Source organism: Hyperolius riggenbachi, chromosome 11 (genome assembly GCF_040937935.1).
Source record: "Hyperolius riggenbachi isolate aHypRig1 chromosome 11, aHypRig1.pri, whole genome shotgun sequence".
NCBI lineage: Eukaryota > Metazoa > Chordata > Amphibia > Anura > Hyperoliidae > Hyperolius > Hyperolius riggenbachi.
The window spans coordinates 37,652,760-37,672,717 of NC_090656.1; the positions used below are offsets into that span (position 1 = coordinate 37,652,760).

General features: G+C 44.6%; 1 long non-coding RNA gene across 7 annotated transcripts in view; it reads left to right on the forward strand.

The window, feature by feature from the left end:
- The window catches only part of LOC137538597 (uncharacterized), an 887,672-nt gene that overhangs the window by 91,394 nt on the left and 776,320 nt on the right, over window positions 1-19,958 (forward strand). For 6 of the 7 annotated variants that reach the window (XR_011024839.1, XR_011024841.1, XR_011024844.1 and 3 more), the window contains one exon: window positions 1,677-1,791. The exons of the other annotated variant lie outside the window; for it this stretch is intronic. This is a non-coding gene — a long non-coding RNA (uncharacterized lncRNA). The remainder of the gene's footprint in view (window positions 1-1,676; window positions 1,792-19,958) is intronic. 7 annotated transcript variants of the gene reach the window in all.

Consider the following 19,958-nt stretch of genomic DNA (forward strand, 5'->3'; position numbering starts at 1 on the left):
CTAACGGTCAAGAGCGGTTTTAACCTTTCAGTGCTCATCCCTTTCATTTGCCAATAGCTTAAAGGAATGGTCCAAGCTACAAAAAAAAAGTCCACTTACCTGGAGCTTCCTCCAGCCCAGGGCAGCCGTTCTGTGCCCTCGCTGCAGCTCCGGTGGCTCCTGGTCGCCAGGTCAGGTTCGGGGTCGGCTTCTTCTGCGCTCCACTGCACGGGTCACGTGGTTCCTCCGACGTCATCAGGATGGTACTGCGCAGGCGCAGAACTACTGCGCCCGTGCAGTACCGTCCTGATGATGTCGGAGGGACCACGTGACCCACACGGTGGAGAGCAGAAGAAGCCGACCCGGAACCCGATCTGGCGAGGTCGGCTGTGCCAGCGGAGAAGACCTGGAGCCACCGGAGCTGCGGCGAGGGCACAGGACTGCCACGGGCTGGAGGAAGCCCCAGGTAAGTGGATCTTTTTTTTTTTTTTTTTTTTGTAGCTTGGATGTTTCCTTTAATCACTACTAATCACAATGAAATGATCTATATCTTGTTTATTTCACCACAAATTAGACATTTTGGGGGTGATATTTGTTTTCAGCAATTACTTTATTTTCTATGCGTTTTAAAGGGAAAAACAAGGAAAAAAAAGAAAAAATACACTATTTCTCCAATTTCATCCTCTATAGTTTTAATATAAACTGCTACTGTACATAAAACCCACGCATTTTATCTGCCTATTTGTCCTGGTTATTACAAGATTTGAATTATGTCCCTAGTACAAAGTATGGTGAAAATATATTATTTGGAAAAAAAAGTGTATTTTTTCTGTTGTGTGTTTTTTTTTTTTACTGTTCGCACGTGAATGCACGGGAGCACGCACGTGCACAGCAGCAGCAGTCTGCTTGACGTATAAAAACGTCCTGGATTCATTAAGAGGCTCCAGCAGGACGTTTTAATTCGCCTGCTTGTATTTAAGTCGTTAATATACTCTAAAGGTTATTTATATCCTTTACAGTGATATATTTCTTATTTTCAAACGATAATATGAAGGAAAATTAACCAGGATAGAAAGGACCAGTATGGTTTGAATTTTCAATCAACATATTTTTCCTATGAAATCCTTATAATATGCACGACTAGGGGTGTGATCAAGGGTGTGGCCTTAGTGTCCCTCTTTCTTATCTCAAAATGTTGGGAGGTATGCAGCTCTGATCTCTCCTCTTCCCTCTGCGGAAGCATGTACCAGCGTTCATCCATAAGACCCAGATGCATGTCATGTGACATGGGGGCCCTACGGAGGAACGCCGGTGCAGAGTGAAGAGAAAGGAGCGACCCCGTGGTGATGTAAAATGGAGACGTGCGAGCAGGTTTTTTTTTCCATCATGGGGCCTCATGAAGATTTGTCAAGAGGGCCCCATGCATCCTTGTTGCGCGCCTTCAGGTTAGACAGCTATGACCACCCTCTCTTTTGTGGTTTCCTTTCATTTTGAGTCCATGTTACCCTCCTTTTATTGTATAACTTATAATTAAGCACTGAAACAATTGTTTCACCCTCCAGACAAGGGAACCTTTAAACCTGCAGCCTGACTTCCCAATTCATTTAGAGACAGTTAAAACAGGAATCCTGGACAGAACGGCCTTTGATGGAAATCAGTGCAGACAGCACATAATAACATGGCTTGGTGTTTTGCAGGCATAATAGTGAAGGCACCAACAATACACGCCAGAGACAGACCTGGGGGCTTCAGTGTTCAGGTCTCTGCAAATCACAGAATCAGACTGAATGACTCCTCAGGCGCCTCTACCAGGTAAAAAAAAAAAGTTATTTTTATGGTCGGAACACCAGAGGGCAGCATTTCACAAAAATTGACAAGTTGTCTGAGGATAACTTTATCAAGGATTTTTTTTTTCCTTCGGAATTTGTCATTCTTTAAACAATACATCTGTTTTTTCCATGCTTGGAAGGATATGACTGCTAGTTAACAAATGCCTGGCACTGACAAACTCACTATGAAAATGATTGTATAGTGTACTGTAACGCTATTCATACAGCTTTGCTTTTGGTGTATATGCCGAGCTTCTGTTTGGGTTCAAGGTGCGTTTGCAGTTTCTGGGGTGGCTCAGCGCACCTCTGATTGGAGGCCATTCGGAGGCGGCCTGGTGATGCACTGATCCACCATTTGCGCTATTCATACAGAGCAGACTTTCTCAAGGTTATTATAACATTTACAGCTTTACAAAATATGGTGTTTGCCAAATACCCTATCAAGCCACGTGTGTTCACCCTGACCCCCCCCCCCCCCCCCCCCCATTTCTAGGAATATACACATCATCCTGTTCATCTATTGTGTGTTTATCCCCTCCCATAGATTCTAAGCCTGTTTGGCAGGGAACTCTTCCCCCATGTTCCCACTCAGCCACCAAATAATGATGATCGTAATCTTCTGAATACGATGACGTGAAATTTCACTTAAATTACCACTATACGTAATAACAATTTGTATTTGATTTTGTGTAACCCATTTGTAATTCAGCATAATTTTTCCGGTTAATAGCACAACCCCCTACATGCCATCATCATCAAAACTGCTACGTCAAGAGGAAGGTTGGGAGCAAGTTAAAAAATAATTTTTCAGAAATACATTAGGCTTGATTCACAAAGCTTTTTCACCTCTTTTCCTCTGTTTTCAGCTAATCTATGTTACATTTTTAAGCGCCCAAAAGAGCAAAAATATTGAAAAAATTAAGGTAAGAAAAGTAATATTTAAATTAAGTTTATCAGGAACAACTTACTTTGAGGGCTCATTCACACCAATGCGCTTCTGTCCGCTTCTGTGCGCTTTTTTTTTCAGCAACATGTATCTGTTAACATTATGTGCTGAAAAAAAGCGGACAGAAGCGCACAAAGTGCAAATGAGACCTGAGTGATTATTTTGCATGTAAATGTGCTATAAGCTTATTTTTATCACTTAGGTGATAAAGCCATTTATGAGAGGTTTTGTGAATTCTTTGTAGTTTTTTGAGAAAATCGATTTTAAAAAAGCAAAGGAAAAATGAGTTTTAAACTCAGAAAAATGACAGTATAAAAACCATTTTTTCCTTAGCACTTTTAAAGGGACCCTGAGCAGACATTAAAGAATACCTGAAGTAACATGTGACATGATGAGATAGACATGGGTATGTACAGTGCCTAGCACACAAATAACTATGCTGTGTTCCTTTTTTCTTTCTCTGTCTGAAAGAGTTAAATATCAGGTATGTAAGTGGCTAACTCAGTCCTCCTGACTCAGACAGGAAGTGACTACAGTGTGACCCTCACTGATAAATACACAGTATAGCACTATTTCAGAATCAGGGCTTTTGGGGGGAAACAAGGTATGGATGCAAAGTGGTTAAAATAGATTTTCTCAAAAACTACAAGGACTATTTGAAAAATTATTTTACCTTGTTCCCAACCTTTCCCTTAAAGGACACCCGAGGTGAAAATAAACAAATGAAATAAACAATTGTATCTATATTCCTTCGCCTAAAAATGACTTTTTAAGATATTCCACAGTTTTATTTTATACTTAAATCTACTTTTTAAGTTTTTACTGTTTTATTGTTGCTAAATGACACATTCAGTGAAGTATGCCAGAGCTAAAATCTATGAATTATTGACCCTTTTTATCTCTGTCCTGCTCTTAGAAGCCATTTCTTCTAGGAAAGGGTTTTATAGTTGTAGTTACTTATCAGTGAGGGTCAAACTGTAGTCTGACCCGGTTCTGACTCAGACAGGCACTGCCACTTACATACCTGATGTTTAACTCTTTCAGGCAGAGAAAGAAAAAAAGGAACAGTGCATAGTCATTAGTGTGCCTGGCACTGTACATACCCATGTCTATCTCATGATGTCACATGTCACCTCGGGTATCCTTTAACCTACATAGCAAGTTTGTGGAGGATAGCATGTACAGCGGCTTTGCTATTAACCACTAAAGTCTGCACAAAATTATGGTTCCTAATTGATGTTTACAAACAAAATGAAATACAATTTTACTCGAACTTTTACATATCCATTTCGCCTCATTATTGCGAATTAAGATACAAAATTACGAATACCGTATATACTCGAATATAAGCCGACCCGCATATAAGCCGACCCCCCAACTTTTACCTGAAAAACCTGGGAAAAATGATTGACCCCCATATAAGCCGGGGGTAGGAAATTCTGGCCGCCTTATTCCCCTAGTGTGTCCCAGTATAACTAGTAAAGTGCCCAGTATGGGTAGGTAGTGCCCGAGTATAGCTAGTATAGTGCCCAGTATAGCTAGTATAGTGCTCAGTATAGCTAGTAAAGTGCCCCAGTTTAGCTAGTATAGTGCTCAGTATAGCTAGTATAGTGCTCAGTATAGCTAGTAAAGTGCCAGGTATAGCTAGTCTAGTGCCCCAGTTTAGCTAGTATAGTGCTCAGTATAGCTAGTATAGTGCTCAGTATAGCTTGTAAAGTGTCCCAGTTTAGCTAGTATAGTGCTCAGTATAGCTAGTATAGTGCTCAGTATAGCTAGTATTGTGCCCAGTATAGCTAGTATAGTGCCCCAGTATAGCTAGTATAGTGCTCAGTATAGCTAGTATAGTGCCCCAGTTTAGCTAGTATAGTGCCCCAGTTTAGCTAGTATAGTGCTCAGTATAGCTAGTAAAGTGCCCCAGTTTAGCTAGTATAGTGCTCAGTATAGCTAGTATAGTGCTCAGTATAGCTAGTATTGTGCCCAGTATAGCTAGTATAGTGCCCCAGTATAGCTAGTATAGTGCCCCAGTATAGCTAGTATAGTGCTCAGTAAAGCTAGTATAGTGCCCCAGTTTAGCTAGTATAGTGCCCCAGTTTAGCTAGTATAGTGCTCAGTATAGCTAGTAAAGTGCCCCAGTTTAGCTAGTATAGTCCCCGCTCTGCCCATGGCCGCCGCCGCCGCTGCTATTACCTGCCGGCATCTTCTATTCCCCTCTCCGTGCTTGTAAACATTCACAGCAGTGCGCCCGGCGCTGCTACTGTGACGAGCCAGAAAAGAGCGGTTCCCATAGTAACAGGAAGCCGTACTCTTTCCTGCCTCCTGCCTCCTCACAGTAGCAGCGCCGGGCGCGCTGCTGTGAATATTTACAAGCACGGAGAGGGGAATAGAAGATGCGGGCAGGTAATAGCAGCAGCGGCGGCCATGGGGGGAGCGTGGGACCCACGGACCAGCTGAGGGGGGGACCCGCGGACCAACATGACTCGCATACAAGCCGACCCCCAACTTTTGGCCCCCTTCTTGGGGGTCAAAAATTCGGCTTGTATGCGAGTATATACGGTATGCAAAATTTGTGCTCATCACTACCACCGTAGTGCTAATTCTGATAGTAAAATATTGGTAAATGTTGCCAATATTTTACTATAGCTAAACCTAACTCTACTCTCACACAGTCCTTTCTCTACCTAACCCTAACCACTACCCTGCCAATCCCTAACTGCAACCATTTCCCTGCCGATAACTAACCTTGACAACTGCCCCCTGCCGATGCCTAACCCTAACCACCCTCTGCCAATGAATAACCCTGAAAACTGCCCCTGCTGATGCCTATGCCTAACCCTAACAACTGATCCTGCTGTTGCCTAACCCTAACAATTGCTCCTGCAGATGCCTAACCCTGACAACTGCCCCCCTGCCGATGCCCAACCTTAACCCCTGCCGATGCCTAACTCTAACCACCCCCTTGCCATTATCTAACTTTGACAATTGCCCCTGCTGATGCCTAACCCTAACAACTGCCCCTGCTGATGCCTAGCCCTAACAAATGCCCCTGTTGATGCCTAACTCTGACAACTGCCCCCCTGCCGATACCTAACTCTAACCACCCCCTGCTGATGCCTAAACCTGACAACTGCCCCTTGCTGATTCCTAACCCCAACCACCCCCTGATGATCCCTAACCCTAACTACCGCCCAGCCAATGCCTAACCTTAACCACCCCCCTGCTGATGCCTAACTCTAACCACCCCCTGCCAATCCCTAACGCTAACCACCCCCCTGCCAATAACTAACCCTGACAACTGCCCCTGCTGATGCCTAACCCTAACAAATGCCCCTGTTGATGCCAAAGCCTGACAACCACCCTTGCCGATGCCTAATCCTGACAACAGCCCCTGCTAATGCCTAAGTCTAACCACCCCCCTGCTAATGCCTAATTGTGACACCTGCCCCTGCTGATGTCTAACCCACCTTTCCCCAGTGATGCCAAACCCACTGATATATGCACCTCATTCGCTACACAAAAACGAAAAATATCGGGTGCCACGGAAGTTTGAGTACCACGAATGGCCCCCATACAAATTACAGCTATAATGGGAAATTTGGATGCTGGATAGAATAGCGGGCACCCAAATTGGGCTGCTACAGTATATTTCTCCATACAGCCATAATTTGTATGGGCGCCTAAGGCGGCACCCCAACGTCTGTGGCACCTTGTGAGCCTACCTTCCCTGAAAACCAGGCCCAACACTGCTTCCTGCACCACGTTTTACAAAATAACAGCTATCCTGGAGTTGTGTTTATACTGCAGATGAGATTTCCTTTCAAAGGTAGAAGACTGGATTACCCTGGAGTCCTACTTTTTTTTTGGATCACAAAACTCAGTTTATTGAGGTCACGGTACATACAAGAGTAGTAGAAATCTTGACAGTAATATGAATAAACAATTTATAATAACAAAACTGGAGTCCTAGTTTAAGTGAGAGTTTTGCAGTGACATTAAATACTACGCAAAGGAAGTAGGGTTCCTAAATGCCTGGTTCCTAATGGACTCATAAAGCTCTATAGTTATACAACCCCAACAATGATGGCATACATAATGTGTAATTAAATCAATATGCATAACTCGAGCTGCTCCTCTAAGACAACATAAAGCTTACATGTAACTTGCCTGTGTTTTGCTTTTAATAATGCAGAAAGTTGCGGTACTGGATAAAGCTTTTCTATGAAGCCTCTGGGAAGCAGCAGGATATGTGAGAGAGAGATCTCTCTGGTGCGGATTGCTGATAGCAGCCATGATGGCGTGACTTGGGGGCCTTGTTAGATTCCTGCAGAGATAACGGCTTCAGAGGATCAACCCATTATCGCTAGCTTGTGATTCTTTTCCCCGGCTCTTTCAAACACCCTTGTAACTTCAGTTTAATATTCTGTAACATCTGCCTGCCGCACATTGAACCCGTACCGTCTCCCACAAGATATGTGGATGTTTCGAGGGCCCTATTCAATTGTTTTGCACTTTAGAACCTTGTAGTACCTTAAAGACACATTCTATCTGCACATTCTTTCCTCGGCATCTTACTGCTCATTTACTCTTGGAAAACCTAGCTTTATGGGGAAGAAATAGGCACATTCAAGTATCACAGATTCATTGGACCTGGTGTTATGTAAAATGGTGAAAGCATGAACAGGGGGTTCTTTATATATTAATACTGTAGTGACAATAATGTTATTATGACGTCTGCAGACTTGAGGGCCTCAAGGAGCTCGGAGCCCTGGACTACTGCCCATTTTTCCTCTATGAACACCCTGGCCCTGCCTGGACACTAGCATCAGCTAATGTGTATGTGACTGAGGGAGTATAGGTGGACACTTGTAAAGGGTTACTCCACTTTTAGGAAACTTGCTGGAATCCTGATTGGGAGGACGGCTGGTTAACATAGTCACACCTCTCCTAGCAGGCATTGTTGTTGAACACTTGAATACACAACACGGGTGATAAGGAAGCTGTCTGCACTCCCCCCCCCCCCCCCCCTGATTGTGGGGGAGGCACCCTCGACTAATGACAAGCGCTCCCTGCTCTCCTTCCCTTTCCTGGTATCGTCACTCCCCTTTTATTCACTGTAATGACCTGATAGTGTCACTCCCAAGTCACGTCATGTGCATAAATTTGCAGAAAGAGGGAGAGATTATTTCCTTGTTGGGGAGTGTTTGTGGGCAACGCTGGCCACGCCCGGGGGTGGGTCTGCATCTCTCTGCCCTTCCCCCTTATGGGGTGCGGTTGAGGTGCTTCTAGGCACTGCTTGTGCTGCCCCTTTCCTAGGGGAAGAAGGAGGCCTAAATGTTGTGCCTTTAAATTTGCCGAGAGTGCAGCCATTATAAGTCAGGTGCTGCTTGATTATGAGCACACGTCATGCCACTCTTCTGAAGCAAAATAAGTATTCATTTAAGATCAACATTTTTCTCAATAAATATATTTTTAATGGCTATTGGCATGAATTTTAGCACAGATGCCGCTAACAACCCTGTAGAGCAACTCCCCTCCTATTCCATGTGATTCCCACTTTTTTTATGTAGCATCCCCGTACAGCAATTCTCCTCCCATTCCATCTGATTCCCACTTTTTTATGTAGCATCCCCGTACAGCAACTCTCCTCCCATTCCATGTGATTCCCACTTTTTTATGTAGCATCCCCGTACAGCAACTCTCCTCCCATTCCATGTGATTCCCACTTTTTTTATGTAGCTTCCCCGTACAGCAACTCTCCTCCGATTCCTTGTGCAATGTTTGGCTCCCGATTTCCATATTTCACAGCAACCCACCTTCCATGTCCATTAAGCCACCTTGGGCAGCAGCCACCCTAGGCCTGGACTTCTGTGGCTTTTCCAGAATCCTGGCCCTAGCTAATGCAATTGTCACATCATTTTATACAGTCATTAAAAATCAAGATGAACTGCAGTACTGCAATTATACTGCAATAGGTTGCCAATTATCCCAATCTTACACACATTTTGGTAGGATCCCGCCTTCTACTCACTAATCCAGGGGGTAACAGTGTGGGCGGGGCACATTATGTCCCCGGTCTCACCATTTTTTATAGTTCTGTGGGAAGAGGATTTTATTGTTTCACTTCATCTTTCAGAATTTGTTACATGAAAATGTAAATGAAAATATTCCATAGATGATGAGGTGTTCATTGGAGACAAGAGTAAAAGCTCTGTACATTATATATTAATTGCATTGATAGAATCGTCTCATCTACATGTCATTATAGCTTTGCTCAGTTTCATGAATATGGAAACATTTATAAATAATAATGTGATTATGACCAAGACATACTTAAAGGGGAACTGAAGTAAGAGGTATATGGAGGCTGCCATATTTATTTCCTTTTAATCAATACTAGTTGCCTGGCAGCCCTGCTGGTCTATTTCTCTGCAGTAGTATCTGAATAACACCAGAAACAAGCATGCAGCTAGTCTTGTCAGATCTGACTTTAAAGTCTGAAACACCTGATCTGCTGCATGCTTGTTCAGGGGCTATGGCTAATAGTATTAGAGGCAGAGGATCAGCAGGGCTGCCAGGCAACTGGTATTGCTTAAAAGGAAATAAATATGGCAGCCTCCATATACCTCTCTCTTCAGTTCCCCTTTAAAGGGAATCTGAAGTGAAAATAAACTTCTAATATCATGAATTGTATGTGTAGTACAGCTAAGAAATAGAACATTAGCAGCACAGATATGATATTGTTTCCAGTACAGGAAGAGTTAAGAAACAGTTGTTATCTATGCAAAAGAGCTTCTCTGAGCTATTTGACTAATTTAACACTTACACATCAGAGAAACAATGAAAGACAACTTCAGATAAGATTTTACTGCATAGAAGCTCAAAGGGTCATTAGCTCTGCTCTATTTCATACAGTAGTTTAAAATGCAGAGTGTAGTTTGTAAACTGCAAATACTGTATATTCCGGCATATAAGATGACTGGGCGTATGAGACGACACCCAACTTTTCCAGTTAAAATATACATTTTGGGATATACTCGCCGTACCCCTACCACCATAAATGTCCAAGAGTCAAGACTACCCATCTTGACTCTTGGACATTTGTATACTGTACTATATGTACTTGTGTTATACTGTATAAACAGGTACAGATACTGGTGCTGCTTGTACCTAGTATACAACAACCAACCAATCACGACAAGTGATGTACCTTACTGGTGATTGGCTGGTTGTTGTACACAAAGCCTGCTTGGATTGGTCAGCTATCCTTGTCTCCAAGACTATCAGAGCAGGAGCGCAAAGATGCCTCTTTCACCCGTCTGGTCAGCCCTTGTATCCCATTACCATACAGCCTTCTCTGCCTCTCTTCTCTGCCTACCGTTCTTGCTGCTTTCAGACAGTCGCTGCATACAGCGGGGATGCTGCCACGGACGTTTTTGAGCTCCCCTACCATATGCCGCAACCGTAGATTCTCCAGTCCGGCTCAGAAGTTTCAGCACCTGCCCTATAAGATGACACCCGGGTAGAGATGGCCCGAACGGTTCGCCGACGAACTTGTTTGCGAGAATTTCCGCTGTTCTCGTTCGCAGCGAACTGCAAACGCATAGCGAGTTCAACCCGCCCCCTATACCTCATCATTGGGATAAACTTTGATCCTCTACATCACAGCAGACACATGACAGCCAATCAAGCTGCACTCCCTCCTGGACCCCTGCCCCCTCTTATAAAAGGCAGCAGCGTCGGCCATGTTCTCATGTCTGCTGCATGCTGCTAGTAAGAGAAGGGAGAGACATTGGAGAGATAGGAAAAGCATTAGTTAGGCTCTTGTTAGCTTGCTCCTTGCTGATATTTGTTGCTGAAAGCACCCCAAAACAGTTCTTTTGAGAGCTAATGTTCTTGTGATTTTTTTTTTATTTTTTTTTTTTGTGTGCCATAGTGACTGACACTTCATAAGTACAGCCCTGACTGTCACAGCTGGCCCTAGCTGTACTGTGCCAGGCCCAGCACACTGTATTATACCGGTCACTGCATACCTTTCACTGCATCTGTGCGACTGCACACTGTATTATACCAGTCACTGCATACCTTTCACTGCATCTGTGTGACTGCACACTGTATTATGCCAGTAACTGCATACCTTTCACTGCATCTGTGTGACTCACTGCACACTGTATCTGTGTGACTCACTGCACACTGTATTAGTCCAGTGCATATCTTTCACTGTATCTGCTGCTGTGTATTTAATACTGATTGTGTGCATCTTTGTGATTACACACACTGTCTACCACTATTGAATATTGTTAGCAGTACTGCATACCCCCCAATATGGACAAAATAACAGGCAGAGCCAGAGGCAGGCCACCCGGCAGGTCTTGTCGAGGTCGTGCTGGTGCAACCCTCAATCAAAGTACAGTGTTCAGAAGGCACGTACCCTCAACCCCCAAGATTCTGAGGACGTGGTTGACTTGATGTGTCAGAGGAGTTATTCACACATGATGCAGTTAGTGATACACTTGGGATCATCCAGCCAACACGCCCTTCAAGGCCTGCTGTTGGCACCACCTGAATGTCGACATTCCAAAGCTCACCAGTGTGGCATTTTTTTTGTTTGTGTGCCTCTGATACCAGCAATGCCATCTGCAACCTGCCAAAAGAAAGTTGTGGGAAGCCCAACATCCAGCTAGGGACGACTGCTTTGCGAAGGCACCTGATTGCAAAACACAAACACCAATGGTATGCACACATTAAGCACACAAATATAAACAGCCTTTGTGGCTGTTTGCGACGGTGCGTTAAACAGTGAGTTTGGTCTGTCAGTGTGAAGCAGTACACTACTTACACTACCTGATCCATGTATACACACACAAGATGTTTTCAAGCACTTTATGTCTTCAATTTAGGAATGGAATGTGATTTTTTGCCCTTTAGGGATTATAACCCTGCTCTGCATCAAATCCATAATTTTTCCAGGGACTTTTGGCATGTATCCTACTCCGCTGTGCCCCCCTCCAAGTGTTAGACCCCTTGAAACATCTTTTCCATCACTTTTGTGGCCAGAAACAGTGTTTGTAGTTTTTAAAGTTCGCCTGCCCATTAACCACTTCACAACGGAGGGGTTTTACCCCTGAAGCACCAGCGCGATTTGTACTTTGCAGCGCTGCTTCCATTGATTTTTTTTTTCTGTGATATGATTGGTTATTGGGGACTGGGGTCCCCATAACCAATCATTGCACTGCAGAGCGGGGGTGTGCGCGCGTGCGGGTCGCGGGGGCGCGCGATCGCACATTTGTTTACATTTCATTGTTATCAATGGAGACTGCTTCTGTTTGAAGCAGTCTCCATTGTGTCCTCAATCGGCGCGTCTAATTGGATTTAGGCCCGGTTCACACTTGCGGTGGCCCTCCGGAATCGCCGTGCCGGAGCCGCACCGCCTGCAGAACGGACGGAACGGACGCACGGCATAGCAATTAAAGCCTATGCGTCCGTTCACATGGGTCCGTTCTGCAGAACCGGAGCCGGACCGGATCCGGGCCGGATCCGGACTCCGGCCTCCGTTCCAACATGCGCTATTTTTTCATCCGGCCCCTCCGGCAGCCGTATCCGGGGCGGAGCCGGACTGCACCATCCGGCCAATACAAACAAATGGGAACCGGAGGCCGCACAACACACTGGCTGAGAAATCCGGATGTTCTACCCCACTTCCTATGCGGATTTTTGCGGCGATATTGGCTGGGGACACATGGGCAAGCATTTTGGAGTGGAGCAGCACGAGCTGGAGGTGTTGGCAGGATGTTGGCAGCATGTCGGAGGTGGAGGTGAGTGCTAAACAGCAGAGGGCCTGATTCCACAGGTCCCCCTTCTGCTGACCTCCCAGACCCCAACATTTTTTTTTTTTTTTACGTTAACTTTGCCAAACGGATCCGGATCGCATCCTGATTACCACCTGATGCAACCTGACCGGATCCGGATCGGATCCGGATCAGAACCGTACGGTTCCGATATCCGGATCCGGTCCGGATCCGGTCAGGTCATCCGGTCCGTTTGGCAAACAACCGCTAATGTGAACCGGGCCTTAGGAACGCTTGTTCCTAACATCCAATTAGTCACCTGCTGTGCTGGCTGGCTGGAGTGTGCGCGCGAGGTCCCCGCCCACTCCCAGCCAGTAAACAAACAAGTGCGCCTTTCTCCGTCCCTGGGGGTGAAGCAGTGCGCAGAGGGACGGAGAAATTTAGCACTGGGGGGGGTAAAGTGGTTAAAGTCTATTGCGGTTTGCCGAGTTTGCCGGTTCGTGGACTATTGCGGAAGTTCGCGTTCGTGAACCCAAGATCTGAGGTTCGAGCCATCTCTGCACCCGGGGTATAAGACTTTTGAGAAGATTTTCCTGGGTTAAAAAGTAGTCTTATATGCCAGAATATACAGTATTAGAGAATGATGCAGTGTTACAAAAGCAGGCTATATTACTGTAAATAAGACTCTTTTTTCTTTGCTACTAATGTTCTATTAATTATCCGTAATACGCAACAATTCAATATATCACAAAAAGGTTTTCACTTCAGTGTCACTTTAAAAAAAAAAAAAGATAACTGTGTCAGCCTCACCCACATGCCATCATGTCACATTGCAATCATCAGAATTGGGGCCAAAATACTCTTAAAAGATAGCCACTTAGAACCTTTCAATATATATGTAGGGGTTAGTAATATTTGCATATTAAATATACACACATGCCCATATGTATCCATAAAATTGAATACAGGAAATTACAGCGGAAAATATTGAAAACATTAGCATGTGTTAGTGAACCGCAGCGTAATGTCATTTTACCGAGTAAAAAAACAAAACATTTTTATCTTCCATTTTTTTTTACATTTATTTTCTCAAAAACTAAGGTTTTTTTATTTTTTATTTTTATTTACTTGTTCCCATTTTCTTACTGTACATATCGGTGGGTCGTTTGTAAGTCAGGGTTCATTATATATATACTAGTAAAAAGGACTGCCCTTTAAAAAACGGGTGCTAGGTCATACACCCGCTACCCCCCGCAATACGCGCACATACGCACCCCGCTTGCTCGTTCCCCACCACGGTCTGAAGTATTTGCACACAGGGAGCTGCTTGCTTGGCAGTTGGAAAAAGCTGTTATTTCCCACAATGCAATGAGAACCTCTGTGAACCACACACAGCAAACTGTCAGATCCGGCCCTGTGTCCTAACTGCCCTGGCTGCGCACATGCTCAGTACAAAAAAGCCAGGGACACACAACCATTCAGTTGATGACGCAGGGACACTTGCATTTTGTTGTATAGGATTCTGGAATGAGGTTTTGGGGAAATAGCCGTAAAGCACACTTGCCTCTGCCGAGTCCCGACACCTCCCGGTCACTACGGACCCTGGTTGATGACAAAAACACAGAGGAAAAAGGCCAGCGGAGATTAGTGTGCGGGCGCTTTGCTGTACTAATACTCTGTAGGGGCCCTGGATAACAATACTAATACTCTGTAGGGGCCCTGGATAACAATATTAGCAGGGTGGATACCTGGGGGGCACATCACCAGTTCTAGGCCCCATCACATGCATACCTCTGCACCCCCGCCCTCTTTCAAACGCTAAACAAAGTCCTGTCCGATCCGTAATGTTGGTTACTTTCAACAAGAAAACAATGGAAATTAGGATTGGACAGCTTATTGAGGCAACACTGATTCATCACTGTGATCAAATCTGATAGGGAATGGCCTACAGTGTATGGGCACCTCTGATGGTGAGACATTCCCTGACAGATTCAAAATTGACCGACATTTCTTATCAGACAGAACATTTTTTCTGATGGTTATGTCCAACCACTAACAAGAGCCACCCAACTGACTGAAACAAAGGCTGTGTGAACATACTTATAGTATTCAGTATTTCTCCATTTCCCCCCCATGGTCAGAACTCCATTTATTTTTATTTATATTATAACTAGGGTCCATGTTTATTAATGGTTCCTGAATCTTTGTACAATTAGATTCTTTTCCAATAGTTTTTTATTATTATGTGTAACCTTTTTTTGTAAATAATCCTTCCTAGTAATGGCTGCAGGGTTATTGAAATACAGATGGCAATTTATTTTGGACTATATATTTCACTACTAGATGCCCCTACTGAATTGTTTTTCTCTTTTATTCCACTAGATGCCATCAGTGAGCTGCCGAGCTCCCAATATACAACATGCCCACTAGAGGGCATCTGTATGCTGGGAATAAAAAAAGTTGGTGGTATTGTCATTTTGCCGTGTAGTATTTTGGTAATTGATTAAATTATGGACAGTACATGTAATCTATATATATAATAGACTAAGTGCCTCAACCTTCGAGCAAGAAGAAGAAGTACTTTGCATGAGAAAATGTATGCGTGCTCAAACACCAAGTTTAAGGCCTCTTTTCCACGGACTGTTGAGCTGTGTGCTCAGCAAGCAGTTACCAGGCAGCAGCAAGCAGTTACCAGGCAGCAGCAAGCAATTACCGGGCAGCAGCAAGCAGTTACCGGGCAGCAGCAAGCAGTTACCGGGCAGCAGCAAGCAGTTACCGGGCAGCAGCAAGCAGTTACCGGGCAGCAGCAAGCAGTTACCGGGCAGCAGAAAGCAGTTACCGGGCAGCAGCAAGCAGTTACCAGGCAGCAGCAAGCTGTTACCAGACAGCAGCAAGCAGATACCGGGCAGCAGCAAGCTGTTACCGGGCAGTAGTGAGCAGTTGTGAGAGTTTGAGAAGCATTTTACTGCCTATCAACTGTCCGTGGTAAAGAGGCCTACCCTAGCAAATCTGGCTTTGCAAATCTGGCTTAATTGGCTATTCATGAGGCAATGCTCATGCAAATTTGCTTTTTACCGAATTTTCGTCAATTTTCTTTTGACAGGCAAATTTTCCATCTAATTTTTTCACGTTAATTTTCACCTAATACCAGTCATTTTCACGTTACTTGCGTATTATTGCTGACATTTTCCGCATAAGGGCATTAGCGTCCGCATTCAGAGAAGTTTCTTGCGCATTATTGCGGACATTTTTCCGTATAAACGTCCGCATAGACTGAATTTCCATGCGGATTATTGTGGACATTTTTCCGCATAAGGGCATAAGCATCCGCATACAATGAATTTTCGATGCTGGTCGAAAACGCAAATATTTCTGAAGATTTTCGTGAAAATTCGCCAAAAATGAAAATGGGAAACTGCTACATGCTACATTAGCACTATCCAGGAGCGCCACAGGGAGGATTCCCAATGCCCCCTTTTTATACAACCGGGGGGACCGCGGGTCCCAGGCTCTCTCACTGCCTGGGAACCACAGCGGCACCCCGGAGGGGGAGGCTAGGTGGTACAGGCGACCCCCCCCCCCAAGCGTGGCCAGCACCGGGAAAGCCGTCTGCACCCACCTCCCAATATTAGAAACAGGCACTTACCTTAACGTCCATTGCGTTCTGCTACATGCGCATTAACTTGGGGGCACCACATGAGAAAGGAGTGAAGCATGGGTCACCCCGAGCTTTAGAGCTCAGGGCTGGCTCACATACAACACTCCGGGGGGGGGGGGGGGGGGAGGACAAGCACAGACAACTAACTCCAGAGCTCACACCGCCGGAGCAAGCCATCCACCACCTGGATACAAACTGCAAAAAATGCTTTCCATGAGAAAATTAATGCGCATGTAGCAGAACGCAATGGATGTTAAGGTAAGTGCCTGTTTTTAATATTGGGAGGTGGGTGCGGACGGCTCTCCCTGGCGCTGGCCACACTTGGGGGGGGGCGGCTGCGCCATCCAGCCTCCCCCTCCGGGGTGCCGCTGTGGTTCCCAGGCAGTGAGAGAGCCTTGGACCCTGCGGTCCCCCCGGTTGTATAAAAAGGGGGGCATTGGGAATCCTCCCCGTGGTGCTCCTGGATAGTGCTAATGTAGCATGAACTTATTCCCGCAGGGCGACCGCTTTGTAGTATTGGTTTTTTGACCCTGCATAGTTTGGCATGCGAAAGCAAATGCATATTTGCATGAGCATTGCCTCATGAATAGCCAATTAGGCCAGATTTGGAAAGCCAGACTTGCTAGAGTTAAACTTGGTGTTTGAGCACGCATACATTTTCTAATGGAAAGCCTAAGGCCCCATACACACATCAGACCATAGTCTTTGGAAAATGAAAGATCACAGACCAATCTTACCACACTTCATGTAGTATGAGAGCCATACTCTACACAGTCTTTTCTATGGAGCTGAACTCCACATCAGAAAAAAATCTTTGCAAGATGCTAAACACACAGATGCTGTACAGACACAAAAGATCTGTAGCTGCAAAAGATCTGTTCCTGCCAAAAATCCATTCCTGCAAATTGCAATGATAGTCTATGAGATCTGCAGATCATCATACACACATGATTTAACTGACATTCATCTGCAGATCAAGCAATCATCCGCAGATCTGAAAATCCATCCTGGTGGATCTGATCTGCAGATGAATGTCAGTTAAATCATGTGTGTATGATGATCTGCAGATCTCATAGACTATTATTGCAATATTCTTCTTGCTTCAAGGTTGAGGCACGTACTCTATTAAATAGATAGATAGAAGATGCGGCGTATGCTACGACGCGGGTCGGCTAGTATAGGTATAATACCGGTATTAGTGCAGTATGTTTTGAAATGTGTATTGGAATTGGTGAGACAGTGACATGTACATTTCTGTTACATTTCTGTTACAAATGACAAATGACTTCCTGCTAATAGGAAATAATACGCAAGGACATACAAATAGTAAAATTACACCTACATTCATTTATTTTAATAAAAAGACTCATCTATACATTTAAAATTAACCCCTTACCTCCCACCCTCTCCCATAGTTACCTAAATAAATTATATGCATCTATAAGTTACCTTAAGAACTTTTTTTAATATGTATTTCAAAAGGTATACTAATTTTTATTTATGAAATTATGGGCTTGTAATTAGTGATGGACGCAAAATTGAAAAAATGCACCTTTATTTCCATATAAAATATTGGCGCCATAAATTGTACTAGTATTGTACTTTACAAATGGATGAATAAAATGTGTGGGTTTTAACCACTTGCCGACCGCGCACTCATACCGCGCGTCGGCAAAGTGGCAGCTGCAGGACCAGCGACGCAGTAGTGCGTCGCCAGCTGCAGGCTGATTAATCAGGAAGCAGCCGCTCGGGCGAGCGGCTGCTTCCTGTCAATTCACGGCGGGGGGCTCTGTGAATAGCCTGCGGGCCGCCGATGGCGGCTCGCAGGCTAAATGTAAACACAAGCGGAAATAATCCGCTTTGTTTACATTTGTACGGCGCTGCTGAGCAGCAGCGCCGTAAGGCAGATCGGCGATCCCCGGCCAATCAGCGGCCGGGGATCGCCGCCATGTGACAGGGGACGTCCCGTCACTGGCTGCACAGGACGGATAGCGTCCTGTGCAGCCCTGATCTCCGGGGGGGAGCAGGTAGGAGAGGGAGGGGGGAATTTCGCCGCGGAGGGGGGCTTTGAGCTGCCCCCCCCGCCAGCCACATGCAGGCATGAGAGATCGGACCCCCCCAGCACATCATCCCCCTAGTGGGGAAAAAGGGGGGTGATCTGATCTCTCTGCCTGCTACATGATCTGTGCTGGGGGCTGCAGAGCCCACCCAGCACAGATCACTCAGCACAGCGCTGGTCCTTAAGGGGGGGGTAAAGGGTGGGTCCTCAAGTGGTTAAGTATGGTAGCATGTATTATTTTAAAAATATAATGGCCGAAAACTGAGAAATAATTAATTTTTTTCCATTTTTTTTCTTATTTTTTCTTGTTAAAATGCATTTAGAATAAAATATTTCTTAGCAAAGAAAGCCTAATTGGTGGCGAAAATAACAAAATATAGATTGTTTCATTATGATAAGTAGTAATAAAGTTATAGGCAAATGAATGAAAGGAGCGCTGAAAAGTGAAAATTGCCCTGGACAGAAGGGGGAAAAACCCCTCAGTAGTTAAGTGGTTAACCACTTGACAACTGAGGGTAGGAACACGCATGGCAGAATCGCATATGAGTTTTCCCCATAGCACATGGTGGAAAATGCATATGGGATTCTGCCTGGTGTGTTCCTACCCTAAGTGGTTTTTCCCCTTCTGAATCAGATCAATTTTCACCTTTCAGCGTTCCTCCCTTTCCTTCACTAATAACTTAATCACTACTAATCACATCGAAATTATCTATAACTTGTTTTTTTGCGTCCATCACTAATTACAAACCCATACATTAAAAAATAACATTACTATACCCTCATGACATACCGATTAAAAAAAAGTTCAGTCCCTAAGGTAACTATTTATGTATTTTTTTTAATTGTTATTTTATTTTTATTTTTTAATACAATGGTTTTATTTGGGTAACTATTGGTGAGTGTGGGAGGTAAGGGGTTAATTTTAAATGTATGTAGGTGTAATTTTACTATTTGGCCACAAGATGTACTCTTGCATTATTTCCTGTTAGCGTACTATTAGTGCGCTAACAGAAAGTAATGTGTGGACGTGTTACTTACATTATTACAATGACCGCCGGCATCTCATTGATGCAGGAGATCATTGACACGGAGAATTAGATTAATGAATGGGGACTGTGTTCCCATTCATCTCCCCTCTAATGATTGGTGGCGAGCACGGGAGTGAGCAGGAGTTTGTGGCAACAGTAGATGAATATCTATGTCCCTGGGACTTCAGATGAAGTTTCCAGGGCATAGATATACTGTACAAGGTGCGGTAAGTGGTTAGGCGGTTAATATCCTAATCTACTCTCAGCTGAGGAGGCCTTTCTGATTAGACATTGTTCTGGCTGACTCACTAACAAAGGCCTCTAGTCATTTTTCGGTGATGTGTCAACTGGGTGCGCTTTTTAAAGAGTCGTGTGTTTAAGGGTGGAACAATCAAAGTAACACTATTCACCAGCAATTCAACACCATTCTGCAACACACCAAATGCAACTTCCTCTGTTTGATAACCTCAGTTTGATTGATGAACACCATCCCAGCCCAGACAGACCATCATGGAATCTCGATACAGTCCCCCCTCCTATCATGTCATCACCCCTCCCTTTAGATTGTAAGCCTTTGGCAGGGCCCTCCCTCCTTTGTGTATTCTACCTGTTTGTGCATCCTGCTCACAGAATAACATGAACTTACTCCAGTGCATGATCTGGCATTGTGTATCTTA